The 12268-nt window shown below is 38.9% G+C and overlaps 1 protein-coding gene across 5 annotated transcripts in view; it reads right to left on the bottom strand.

Moving 5' to 3' along the window:
- Nucleotides 1-11150, bottom strand: part of LOC307219610 (cadherin-19-like) — a 68593-nt gene extending 57443 nt beyond the window's left edge. For 3 of the 5 annotated variants that reach the window (XM_079982934.1, XM_079982935.1, XM_079982933.1), the window contains exon 1: nt 10914-11149. The gene's annotated coding sequence lies outside the window, so the exon portion shown is untranslated. Of the gene's footprint in view, nt 1-10913 lie in introns of all 5 variants that reach the window. The other 2 variants (XM_079982938.1, XM_079982936.1) reach the window with 1 other exon arrangement.
- Between the last annotated feature and the right edge of the window lie 1118 nt (nt 11151-12268).

The raw sequence follows: 12268 nt of genomic DNA, 5'->3' as shown, positions 1-12268 counted from the left end.
TGTGGTAAAGAATATATTGATTGCCCTGTGCCACTGGATATACAATATATACCCATGACAAGGATGAATAGATGTAGAGACACTCTGGATATGCATAAAGAAATACACACACACACACACACACACATACGATGAAATGGGCATGGAGTGAAAAAGTTAGTATTAGTAAATGAACTCTTGTATGAACTTGATTAATACTGTACTGGCCCGTATATATAAGCCGCACTTGTTTTCCAAACTACAACAGTGAAAAGTTAAAAAGTGTGGCTTAAATTTGCGACCTTACAAAAATTGCTGTGGTCAAACCATAGCAGCCCGTGAGGTAGAGGGTGGCAGGGAAGAAGTGGGGCCACAAGTAAGTGGGGCAGGGCGGGTGTTGTATGAGAGGGGAGAGAGAAACTTCCCCTCACGAGCGGCCCAAGTTTGTTCTCCTCTTTGGGGAGCGCTCCCGCTTCTCCCATTAACGGCGGGCTCCTCCATTTCCCCGTCCTTCAGTCTTTCTCTCCAGTGATGCCTGGATGCCTTGAGCTGATAGGGAAGACAAGAAGCCAAGGCAGGAGCAGGAGCGTTGGTGGTGGGAGAGTGTGTGCCTGTGCCGCTTGCTAGGAGGAACCGGCCTGGAAGGGATGTGAAGAGCATGCGTGAGAAAGCACCTCAGACAGACACACACGGCGAGTGGCTTATATTCAGGTATTTTCTTTTTTTCCTTTTCCCCCCTTGATTTTTAAAGGTGCAACTTATTTGCGGGTGCGGCTTGTATTTGGGCCAATATGGTACACGGAGACAGATTTCATCAGGTGCTTTGTTCGCAAGATCTTCATGACAAAAACAAGACTACTGACTGTTCTTTCCCCCGCACACTCTCTCTCACTTTTCAAAAACATGCATAATGAAGGTGACTTGTTCACTGAAGCCAGATCCCTTGACTCATAGATCCCAGCCCGGCAGGCCAAAGGTTTACCATTGTAAGTATTATGATTTATTTCACTGGGTTGCTTCCATATTGGGTGGTATTAAACTAAATAACTGCAGAAGTGGAACGGCATCCCCTTGTGCAACAGGACTTCTCCCATCCTCCCCCTGCACATGTCCTGCACCATCCTTAGATCTCCTTTGGAAGGCAGTGGGAACCCAAAGAACATATTTAAGAGGAATGGGAGGGGGTAGAGCAGGCATAGGCAAACTCGGCCCTCCAAATGTTTTGGGACTAAAACTCCCATCATCCCTAGCTAACAGGACCAGTGGTCAGGGATGATGGGAGCTGTAGCCCCCAAACATCTGGAGGGCTGAGTTTGCCTATGCCCGGGGTAGAGGCAGAAGTCCCATTGCACAAGGGGAAGTTTTTCCACTCACACAATTACTTGGTTGACTACCAGCCAGTGTTCTTGATTCCAGAGATTATAGCAACTTTAAAACAAATTTGATGCTAATGGAGCCACTGCATTTGCAGGATTAAAATATTAATAAATCCTAAATAGATTTCTGTTCTTTAAAAGGGTTAACATTTTGATTGCTCTGTGCTGGCTGGGATAGAGGTTGGAGTTTGACAGGCAATCAAGAAGTCATGATAGATGAACCGGAAAAAAACAATTCAGAACTCTCTCTTTTCTATCTGGCAGAGTTGGAGAACACAGTGCATTTTTCATTCATTATGGCTTTATGTTTATAATTAACCAACCCCTTCCACAAACCCCTTTCACACAGTAGACATGCTCACTTTGAAACTCTGCACACAGAAAAAAAGGTTGGAAAGGGCAATAACAGCAAGGCTATTGCTGGTGCTTCCAGTTTTTAATGCTAATGAGGCTATGTAACCTGATTCTCTCTGCTTCAGTTCACAAGTACAATTTTTGGAGACCAAATAAATGAAAAAGTGGTATGACAGAGAGGAAAATTTGCTTGAAAAATATTCGATGCATCACATTTGTGTGTCATGAAATGTCCCATTTATTTTGATGCATTTTATTCTCTTATGTTGAAATGTGCATGATGTGAAACAGTCTGAATTATACAATGTGATATCTGGAAGGGAAAGTGTCAGAACTAAATAACAGAAAATAATGGTATTTTCTTGGCTCAGACAAACAGCTAACCTTGGACTTGGCTTCTGGAAACAAGGAAAGTGGAAATAGAGCCTGATGACCAAGTTCTCGCCTAGGTGAGGGATTGTGATAAGCACTGTATGGTAATTCTTGCAAGTAAGGCTGATTTTGATAGTAAAATAAATATAATGAGCTCGAGTTGAGCACATATCACTTTACACATGATGATAAAACTAGAAAGGGAAAGGGAAGAGTAACAATACTCTTGCAGAAAGAAAGAAAGAAAGAAAGAAAGAAAGAAAGGAAGGAAGGAAGGAAGGAAGGAAGGAAGGAAGGAAAGATCCCCTAGGCACAGATGTAAAAGGACTAGGAAAAAGAAAAAGTACAATTCATCATTTGGCAGAATGTTAATACATCTAAATAGAAATATTCTCAAATAACTTTAAAGAATTGGAATGCCCATAAAATGGGACTAATTTTCTATAATATAAAGTGTTTATGGTTAGTCACACTTTTGTAGTGACTGATCATTCTCCTATCCATAACAATAATATTACAGGGATTGTTGTTGTTGTTGTTGTTTAGTCGTTTAGTCGTGTCCGACTCTTCGTGACCCCATGGACCAGAGCACGCCAGGCCCTCCTGTCTTCCACTGCCTCCCGCAGTTTGGTCAGACTCATGTTTGTAGCTTCGAAGACACTATCCAACCATCTCGTCCTCTGTCGTCCCCTTCTCCTTGTGCCCTCCATCTTTCCCAACATCAGGGTCTTTTCCAGGGAGTCTTCTCTTCTCATGAGGTGGCCAAAGTATTGGAGCCTCAGCTTCACGATCTGTCCTTCCAGTGAGCACTCAGGGCTGATTTCCTTAAGAATGGATCGGTTTGTTCTTCTTGCAGTCCATGGGACTCTCAAGAGTCTCCTCCAGCACCATAATTCAAAGGAATCAATTCTTCGGCGATCTGCCTTCTTTATGGTCCAGCTCTCGCTTCCATACATCACTACTGGGGAAACCATAGCTTTTACTATACGGACCTTTGTTGGCAAGGTGATGTCTCTACTTTTTAAGATGCTGTCTAGGTTTGTGATTATAGGGATCAGGCCATCAGATTCCTTATGATAAAGTAAGCTTATCCCCACCCCACATGGAAATTATTAAGGAACTCCCAAGTGCGTTGCAAACAATGCAGAGAAATGGAAGCCTCTTTTGCAACAAAAGAAAGCTTCTGAGAAATGTAGAACAAGTTTCAGCCCATGGCTAATATAATCAATAAAGTCAGTAGATGTGGTGGTGTCCCCATGACAAAAGTATGATGTATCTCCAATAGTGTTCTTCAGCCTTGGTTTCCTAATGCTGTTAGACTACAACTCCTATAATCTCTCACTATTGACTAAACTGGTCAGGGATGATGGGCAACATCTGGAGACAACTGTTGAAGAACCCTGCAGTCCAACTCATATTCCTGCTCATGGATGTCATTCATTTATTTCATGCTCTCCAACATTTCTCCAATGAACATAGGGACATCCCATTCCATAACAATAATTTTACTGTTCATACCCACACATCTTACTAAATTGTCCTATCCACTCTGGGCAGCTTCCAACATATATATATATATATATTTTATAAAACATTAAACATTTAAAAAAATCTTTCTATACAGGGCTGCTTTCAGACAGCTCAGGGATCAGATAACCCTCCAACATTTCTCCAATGAAAATAGGGATGTCCTATGGAAAAGTGGGACATTCTGGGATCAATCAGAAACTAGGACAGCTTCTCTAAATCAGGGATGTCCCTGGAAAATAGGGACACTTGGAGGGTCTGTTATTTTAAATTTAGATCTCTGACTCTATTTGGCTTGTAATAATAAATCATAATCACTAGAATAAGCAGAATAAAATAGCTCAAAGCTTGGTCACAATCAGCCCATTGATTCTCCCTAGTAGGATCAGGCAAGCTCCCATGGATTCAGATTGTAATGGGCCTAACTCCAAACATGCAATTTAGACTGAATTAGACTTGATCCTTGGTCCTCAATTCAGAATTGGCCTGGAGAAGCTTATTTCTGTTTCTGTTGGACCATTCTGTAAGACCTCCCCACAAACATCTCCTGTCAAAGGTTATGGCAATTGAGACTTCAGATTAAATCTAGGTGCACCTGTGAACATTGTCATTCTAAGTCTTTAATGGAAGATGCTGTTTGCCTATGAGCACACCTGTGTGAATTCATCTTTGGTTCAGAGGTAGACAGAGGAGATTTCTTGCCTGCCTGAACAGATTGTATCTGCCTACATTGGTTTGGTTTGGTTTTATTTATTTATATAGCAAATAATAATTTCTGACAATGTGTTACCCAAATGCTTGATTTTCCAATTCTTCATTCCTGGTGTGAGGTATGTACTGGACTGTTTCACATAAGTCAAGTGGAACTAACCCAAGATAAGTAGCTTTGTGATTGCTATGTAACACATAAAAACACTGCACATTGCAGTGCATACTCTAAATGCTATTTGCTCATGGTGAATTTTAGGAGACATTGTCTTTTATGCATTTTGTTATATTGTTTTATGTTTTAAGTATGGCTCACAGTTAAATAGCTTTGTAATAGTTTTATGCTATTTTATGCAGAAGAGAACAAAGAAGGATAGAAAAAAATAAAATATTATTAGTGGAAACCAATAATACTTGCATTCAGATTAGCCTTAAATTGAGTTGAATGCCAAGGTAGTTTGGAACAATGTAGATTTAACCCTGAGTTTATGAAAGAAGGCAGTGCTTTATACAGACTTATAGTTTAGGTAAGAGCAATCTGTTGTGACCATTTTATTGCATGAACAAAAGGGGAAATTAGTTCATGCATATGAGCTTCAAAATTAAAATTACAAATTAAAAAGCAGTCATTAATTAGATAAATAGATAAAAGACAGATGATATAGATGTCTAAAAATTAAGATAAAAGGTTGATTGAAATATTCATTCTATTTCATTCAGCATTTTATTTATTTATTTTTACAAGAAAGAAAATACAATGACATTCATCTCAATCTGAAACTTGAAATTTTATGTTGGGGTGGAACTAAACTTTTCTCTGGCAGAAGCTGTTGTTCTCACATTTTCTACATGCATTATCTTCTGTCATTTGACTGGAAAGCAAATGAGAATAGTTTTGTCTGTCATTATTGAAGTCATTAAGGGTCCCAGGCCAATTCTTAAATAATACAGATACATAGGTTTCTATATGATATGGCAAGATGCCATTTGGAAAATGAAAAAAGAAAAGAAAAGATGGTAAGCAAATATAAATAGAGGCACTAGCGGAGGAAGGGGTGTGTGCGGACCGACCTGGATGTCATCCCAGAGGGGGGTGACATCACCGTGCCTCCCCCCCAGGACGTTCACCATGGGCGGTGCCCCCTTGGATGCTCATCCCGCCCCCGTGGGCGGCAAGGTGGGTGCACAGCTAGCTCCACCTCTGAATAGAGGGGAATCCTTAACAGACCACTTCACGGTTCCTTACAACACATTTAACATATAAATTGAATTGGATTCAAATGCTACATCATTAGATAGCTGGAATACCTGATCATTTTCCTAAAAAAAGTGACTCCTGAAATCCATGAGGAGCTTTTGGAAATGCTAGGCAGATGTAAACTGTGTCGATTGCTCAGCTTTCTGTGTCTACACACGCAAATATGTTAATGACAGAAAATAAGATGCTTTTGAACTATCTAATTGATGATGAATGTATATATTGCAGTCCTCAGAAAGATGAAGATGCAAAACCTTACATTTGATTCTATTGAAATTCATTTTCTTAGTTTAGGGGCAGTTCTCTAATCTGCTAAATTCATCTTGTATCCTGGTTCTGTTTTCTGTGGCATTGGCTACCCTCTACCAGTTGTGTCATCTGCAAATTTGATTAACATCCCCTCAGTTCCTTTATCCAAGTTGCTTATAATTATATTAAACAACAGTGGGCCCAGGACAGAATCCTGTGGCACCCCACTTGTCACTTATTTCCGGGATGACGAGGAACCACTGGTAAACACACTTTGTATTCAGTTCTCTGAGTATGATTTTTGCTTCCTGTACAACAGCATTGGTCAGTTTTTGGCTTGTTTTCTGATGCTGTTATTCTAAGTCTTGTTGGGTTTTCCACATAATTTTATCAGCTATTCTCTGCTTGAGGAGTATCATCTATCTGATTAATTACAAGATGGCTTTCTCTAACTCAGTGGCAGCAGCAATAGTGTCAGCTGAAGAGCACTTGGCACAAAAACCTTGCTAATGCATAACATTAGGGAATTTACAATGGCATAAATTCTGTCGGCTTAAGTTCCACCAGCATAGCTCCAGTTCAGCCAAGATGACTTGAGCCAGGACAGACCAAGATCTGCTTATTCCAAACTTTCTCATTGAAGCAGATCTTAAATTTGGATTGCACTGTTAATCTCACAACTCTCAAAATTCATACCTAGATTCCTTATCTCACAATTACCTAGATTCCTTAATCTCACATACCTATGTCACATCCTTATCTCACATACCTAGATTCCTTAATCTCGCAATTCACGCCTAGATTCCTTACCTATCGCACAGAGTAAGCTATCAAAGATGTGTTTGCTTGCACTTCAATTGTCTCTTGCTTTCCAGCAAAAGCTCCATGTTGGCCTTTAGTATATCAATGTATGGAACTAAGTAAAGGGGTTAGGACAGCAAACAGGTTATGTAAGGACTTCTTCTAATTGGTGTGACACAGGGAACTCTCAAAAAACTGGTTGACTGATGGCAATGCCACCATAATCCAGATAGCAACTCACTCACCATTCTGTAGCTAAAGTGAATTTAGAAAGACAGCTAAACAAAGAAAATAAACCAGTCATACACTCTGTGGCCTTGTGGATTGGCCCTAATTTAAGACATGACTACCTGTAGCCAACGGAAAGAATGTAAAAATGTCCTGTCTGAGGACCGATTCATACAAACACATTGATCACTTGATGCCTGAAAAGCCATTGCATACATGTGTGGCTGATGCAGAATGCCTGCCCACAATATTCCGCCTGGTCACATGTTTGTCCCCAATGCCATATCCTGGCCACATGCCCTGTGGAAGAGTGAAGAGTACAGATGTACACTCAGAAACCTCCTCTAACACAGCTACCATTGGATTAGTAAAGGCCTGCACATCTACATATGTACAGTACATATATAGGAGCCCTTCACACTTCGGCTGAAGGGATGGCTGTCAATGAATGGCCATGTCAAACATGGCAGGACAGAGTCTCAAAACAAAGATGTACTCTCCCAAGTGCACATTCCCAGCATGTGCTCTCCAGGGAGCTGGCTTCAGGCACCAGGCCCATTGACAGACCAGCTCTCTGCATTACAAAGCTGTCTATGTGAAATGAATGCTGACAACATTATCCTTGCCATGTGGGAATTCCTTGTGGATGATCGCAGTGCCTGGAGACAGACAGGTCATGTATCAACAGCAGTGAGAAGAAGAGGAATGACTGCTGGGAGAAGCACAGAGAGAAGAAACACCATGGCACACCTATAGCAGCAAAATCAGACAGCTTCATCTGCCCCGCCTGCAATAAAACATGTCTCCCCCATATCAGTCTCTACAGCCACAGCAGCTGCTGTAACTCACCAGCAGTTTGAGTTTACCCTAAAGGCGCACTCTTACATTGTCCACTGAGACAGATGGATGACAACAGCAGCAATGGATGTAGCAGGAAGGCCTATTTGTGCTTAAGGGTGTGGCCAATATGTGCATTTTCACTCCTTCCTCATTTGTCTGGTAAATGCAAGAGAAGTACAATGGAATATTCTTACACTGACATCTGATCATTTTGAGCTAGTTCACACATATAGGTCCATATATTCATTTATGGACAGCAAGATTTGGTACAACAGCTTAATTTCTTGACATTTCATTGCTATATACCAGATTGATGGTGTGTGGCTGATTGTGAGAACTGACGCCATTGTAAGACACTGCATTCAGCATTATGTGAAGCAATATTATTCTGTCCTTGGCTTTATATTTTCAGTGGGCCATTCATAATTCCTATTCAGGAGCTAAGGATCCAAGTTTACTGAAATAATGTTAGGTTCTGCTCTCAGTTTATGCATGATAATTTGAACATTTATCAATGTCTCCCACTCATACAGCTACGTATGTGGGAGCTATGGGACAGATATAATAATATATGCAAGCAATACAGAGCTTTCCCTCCCTTGATCAATGTGCATTGAGAATAGAGGTATTTGGGCATGTCAATATGTGATGTTGTAGTAATTAAGAAGCAAACATGCATATGTGAACCTGCTTCAATAACTGAGCATTCAAGTGATGAGAAAAACAAGCTATGTTCATGAATGTGTGAACTAGTCTTCAGAGACACACAAGAGCTACAATTCTTTTCTTTCTCTCTTTCATCGGTATTGGTAAAATTAGGACACAATTCAGCTCCAGATTGGTTCTCTCAAACGGTACGAATATTGTATGCTTTACTTGAAGTTTTTAAATACAGAAACTGTCGGTATCTTTTTAAAATAAAACACAGCATCCACCATGCCTTAAAATGTAGAAGAGTTTTCAAACAGAAAAGAAGTTTCAAGAGAGGAAAAGTTGGTTTTTTAACTGCTGGTGTTTTCATCTTTCTCAACATAAAAGTAATTTTGTTTGATGGAGCTATGACCATTTCTTCTGCTTTAGACACCTTGAGAAACAGGAATCTATTTTCAACCTACCTAAAAACATACTGTAGCTGAAATAATCTCACAGTGTCAAAGAGATAAAATAAAAACCCTTCATCTTTCAAAATTTAAAGGAAAACTATTTGTGTGTGGGTGTAGAGTAAAGAGCTAGCATTTTACAGTGAAACATTCTGTTTGTATGGCCAGGGTTAAGCTGAATTTTGGCCTATAACTCCATTCATAGTGTCTTCCTGCCTCTTATTTTGAAGAGTTTCAGTTATTTGTGCTTTTTGGGTTAACTAAAATCCATCAAAATGACCACTTGCTTAGTTCTCTCCCTCATTGAAATAAATGGAACACATTGAACTTTGGCTGAATTATGTCTTTGTCTTCAAGGTTTTAATGTTCCACTTGTCTTCAGTATAAGGTTAGTCTTTTCTTGAACTTTTCAGTCTATTCAATTTATCTACAAGTTCAAGAAAAGACAGTAAAAGGCATATTTGAAAACAACAACAACTGCTCCTTGTTAAACTATTTAAAATATACAATGAACTTCAAACTTCTGAGTAACTATAGCTACAGTTTTCCCATCACAATTTTTAAAAATTAAATTATTAAAACAGGTTCTTTGCTCATAAGCAAAACATTTTGAACCTGTGAATTATAATGCTGTAGATGAAAAAAAAAACATTTTTTTAAAAACTGAACAGCATATTCAGCATGATCAAAAATTGATTTTCATAAAAAAAAAATCCAAGATGCATATATTTCTTTACTCTAGAGCAAGCCATATTTACATTAATTTATAGACTTCTGGTCATTGTGTATACACACAGAACTTTTTCTCTTGTTACATTTCTGCCTCCTCCCATGCAAAATACCAACTTTTGCATATAAATAAATCCAGAACTATCCCTGCAGCTTCAAATTGGTTAGGATTTTCAATAGTTCTTTCCTAAAGGAAAGTGTTAGTGGTAATATTTTCATGGCATACTACAATTTCAAATCTGCAGTTCAATAAACTCATAGCAATTTGTCTCAGAGGTCTTGGCTATCTGAGCACGTTGTTTGAAACTATAAACCAAAATGAAAGAGAAATATGAATTGCTGAGGTTGACCGCTGTTGTAGTAAGGTGCTGAATTATGGAACAAATTAGTTATGAAACTGTTTCTGAAGGAATCAGGGAACTGTACACTCTGCAGTACCACAAAATCAAATGAAGATACTCTGAATGAAAACAAATCTATTGTTTCTATGTATTTTTTGATCAAATTTTGGTGCCTTCTATGACCAGAGATAGATAACTGCTTTAACAAATCTTTGGCATAAAAGTAGAAACTTTTCCCTTATGAAACAGCTTAATGGAATGGACTTCTGAGTTGATTTGCTTAGGACTGCAGCTTTAGTTAAAGAAAACTAATCCTAAACACATACTCAGTGACTAAAAACTAATTCCCACTGAAATCAATTGGACTTCTTTGGACTAAATATGCTTAGGATTGCATTGTTGGTGATATATTCAACATTTACCAAACTTTTAAAATAATATCTGAACAAGTTTGCACAAAATAATATATTTATATTGGAGAAATTACAGAAAAGTCCCATTCTCTATCTCTCCTGAGCAGGAAAGAAACCATTTGTTTTATTGCGGTGATAATGATGATATGATCATGAAATGTGGTTATTTTTTTTTATCCCATTACTGTATTTGCTTCAAAGATGTTTCACAGATTTTTTTATGCTGCTTCCAAAACCTAAAAACACTTCATAGATTTCAAATGACAATGAGGCCAAAGAAATATATGTACAACTTTATCACATCGGCTCCACCTTGATGGATCCCTTTAGACAAAGCACTACTTCTATGTATAACCGAGTTTACCAGGTTGCTTAGAGAGAAAATAAATAGCAGTATGATTGTAAGCTACTATTGTTGTAAACAACAAGAAGATTTGCTCTCTGATCCAAAACACATTTCTTGAAGTGTAAGGTGTCCACCTCAATCAAAAGATGTCAATTCCAAGTACTGGAAATGTATTCAGAACTAGAGTGTTGGTCTTTCCAAAACTCCCATTTGAAGTCGTTTTAGATTTTATTCTTTTATTAAAACCAGTACAAATATTTCTTTTTTTAAAAAAAAGGTATTGAAAACTTACCTGTGCGGCACCAAGCCCTCCTAGCTTTTGAAGAATGAATAATACAAAAAAATTGGCTTAAACGTCTGATGAAAGAAAGGAGAAGTTCTTTTGACTTCTGAGCCTTCTGAAAGCTTTGGGAAGAAACAATTTCCTGCCAGTAAAAGGCACTTATGCTTTGGGATTTGAAAACTCACAGTATGTCACTGCTTACTGCTTGCTATTTTGGGTGTTCCTAGTAAAACATAGACTCTTTTGTGCAAAACATCATAATGCTTCTCTGAAGTTCAGGCTGAACCCAGCATTGAAATGAAGCAAGACGGATGTAGTGAGCAAAATGAAAACGGATTTTCTTTCTTTTTCTTTCTCTCTCTCTTCTGGAAAAAGGACTTACTGGCAAGTACCAGATGTGTTAAAGAGAAGAGTCATTTTCTGTGTGAGTGTTTTGCAAATGAAATAGACATGCCCTCCACTTAGATGTTAAGAAAACAATCGATCATTTTACAGGAGCTACAAAGTAAAATGAAGTAAAGGACTGGTTTTGCAGCACTCCCCTTTTGCTTCCTTAAATATATTTTTCTATAAATTCTTAAATAATCCTTCCTGTTCTCAGTCTCTGAGTGGATCATGCCTACCTTATTCTTTTCATAGAGCTCTGTACCCTAATTTCTGCCAGCTTTTGACATTTGTAATGTATATTTTAAGGACCCATCTTATTTTTATGGTTCTACGTTGTAATAAGCTGTTTTCAATATTGTGTTGTAATTGTTCAAAAGCACACCAGTGTAAGTAAATAAATAGGTACCGCTGCAGCGGGAAGGTAAATGGCATTTCCATGTGCTCTGACTTCCATCACGGTGTTCTGTTGCACCAGAAGCAGTTTAGTCATGCTGACCACATGACCCGGAAAGCTGTCTGTGGACAGCTCCCTTGGCCTAAAAGTGAGATGAGCGCCGCACCCCATAGTCGCCTTTGACTGGATATAACTGTCCAGGGGTCCTTTACCTTAACCCTTTTACCTGTAATTGTTGTAACCTGCCCTGGAACATTAGTAGTATTGTTACTATCATTACTATCTCTATTTCCAATTTCCTGAAATTATTCTCCCACTGTGACAACAAAGGCAGATTTTCTGCTACTTTCTGGCATGTGGAAAGAGAAATTCTTTCAACATGTTGGGAAGGCAATTTCCACTTACCTTCCAGAAGTGTCGTCCATGGGAAGCTATGAAATGAGCCCAAACTACATCAGCTGGCTATGCTTCCTGGAACAAATTGGGATTGATGCAATGCAACCTGCGGGGGTGGGAGGAAGGTTTGCAGATGGTTAGATTATTTGACCCTTCATGTCACTTCCAACTCTACAGTTTTATGATA

Source organism: Podarcis cretensis, assembly GCF_951804945.1.
Source record: "Podarcis cretensis genome assembly, chromosome: 7".
Classification (NCBI taxonomy): Eukaryota; Metazoa; Chordata; class Lepidosauria; order Squamata; family Lacertidae; genus Podarcis; species Podarcis cretensis.
Note: the sequence above shows the minus strand (reverse complement) of the source record. Positions and strands in the feature narration are given on the sequence as shown.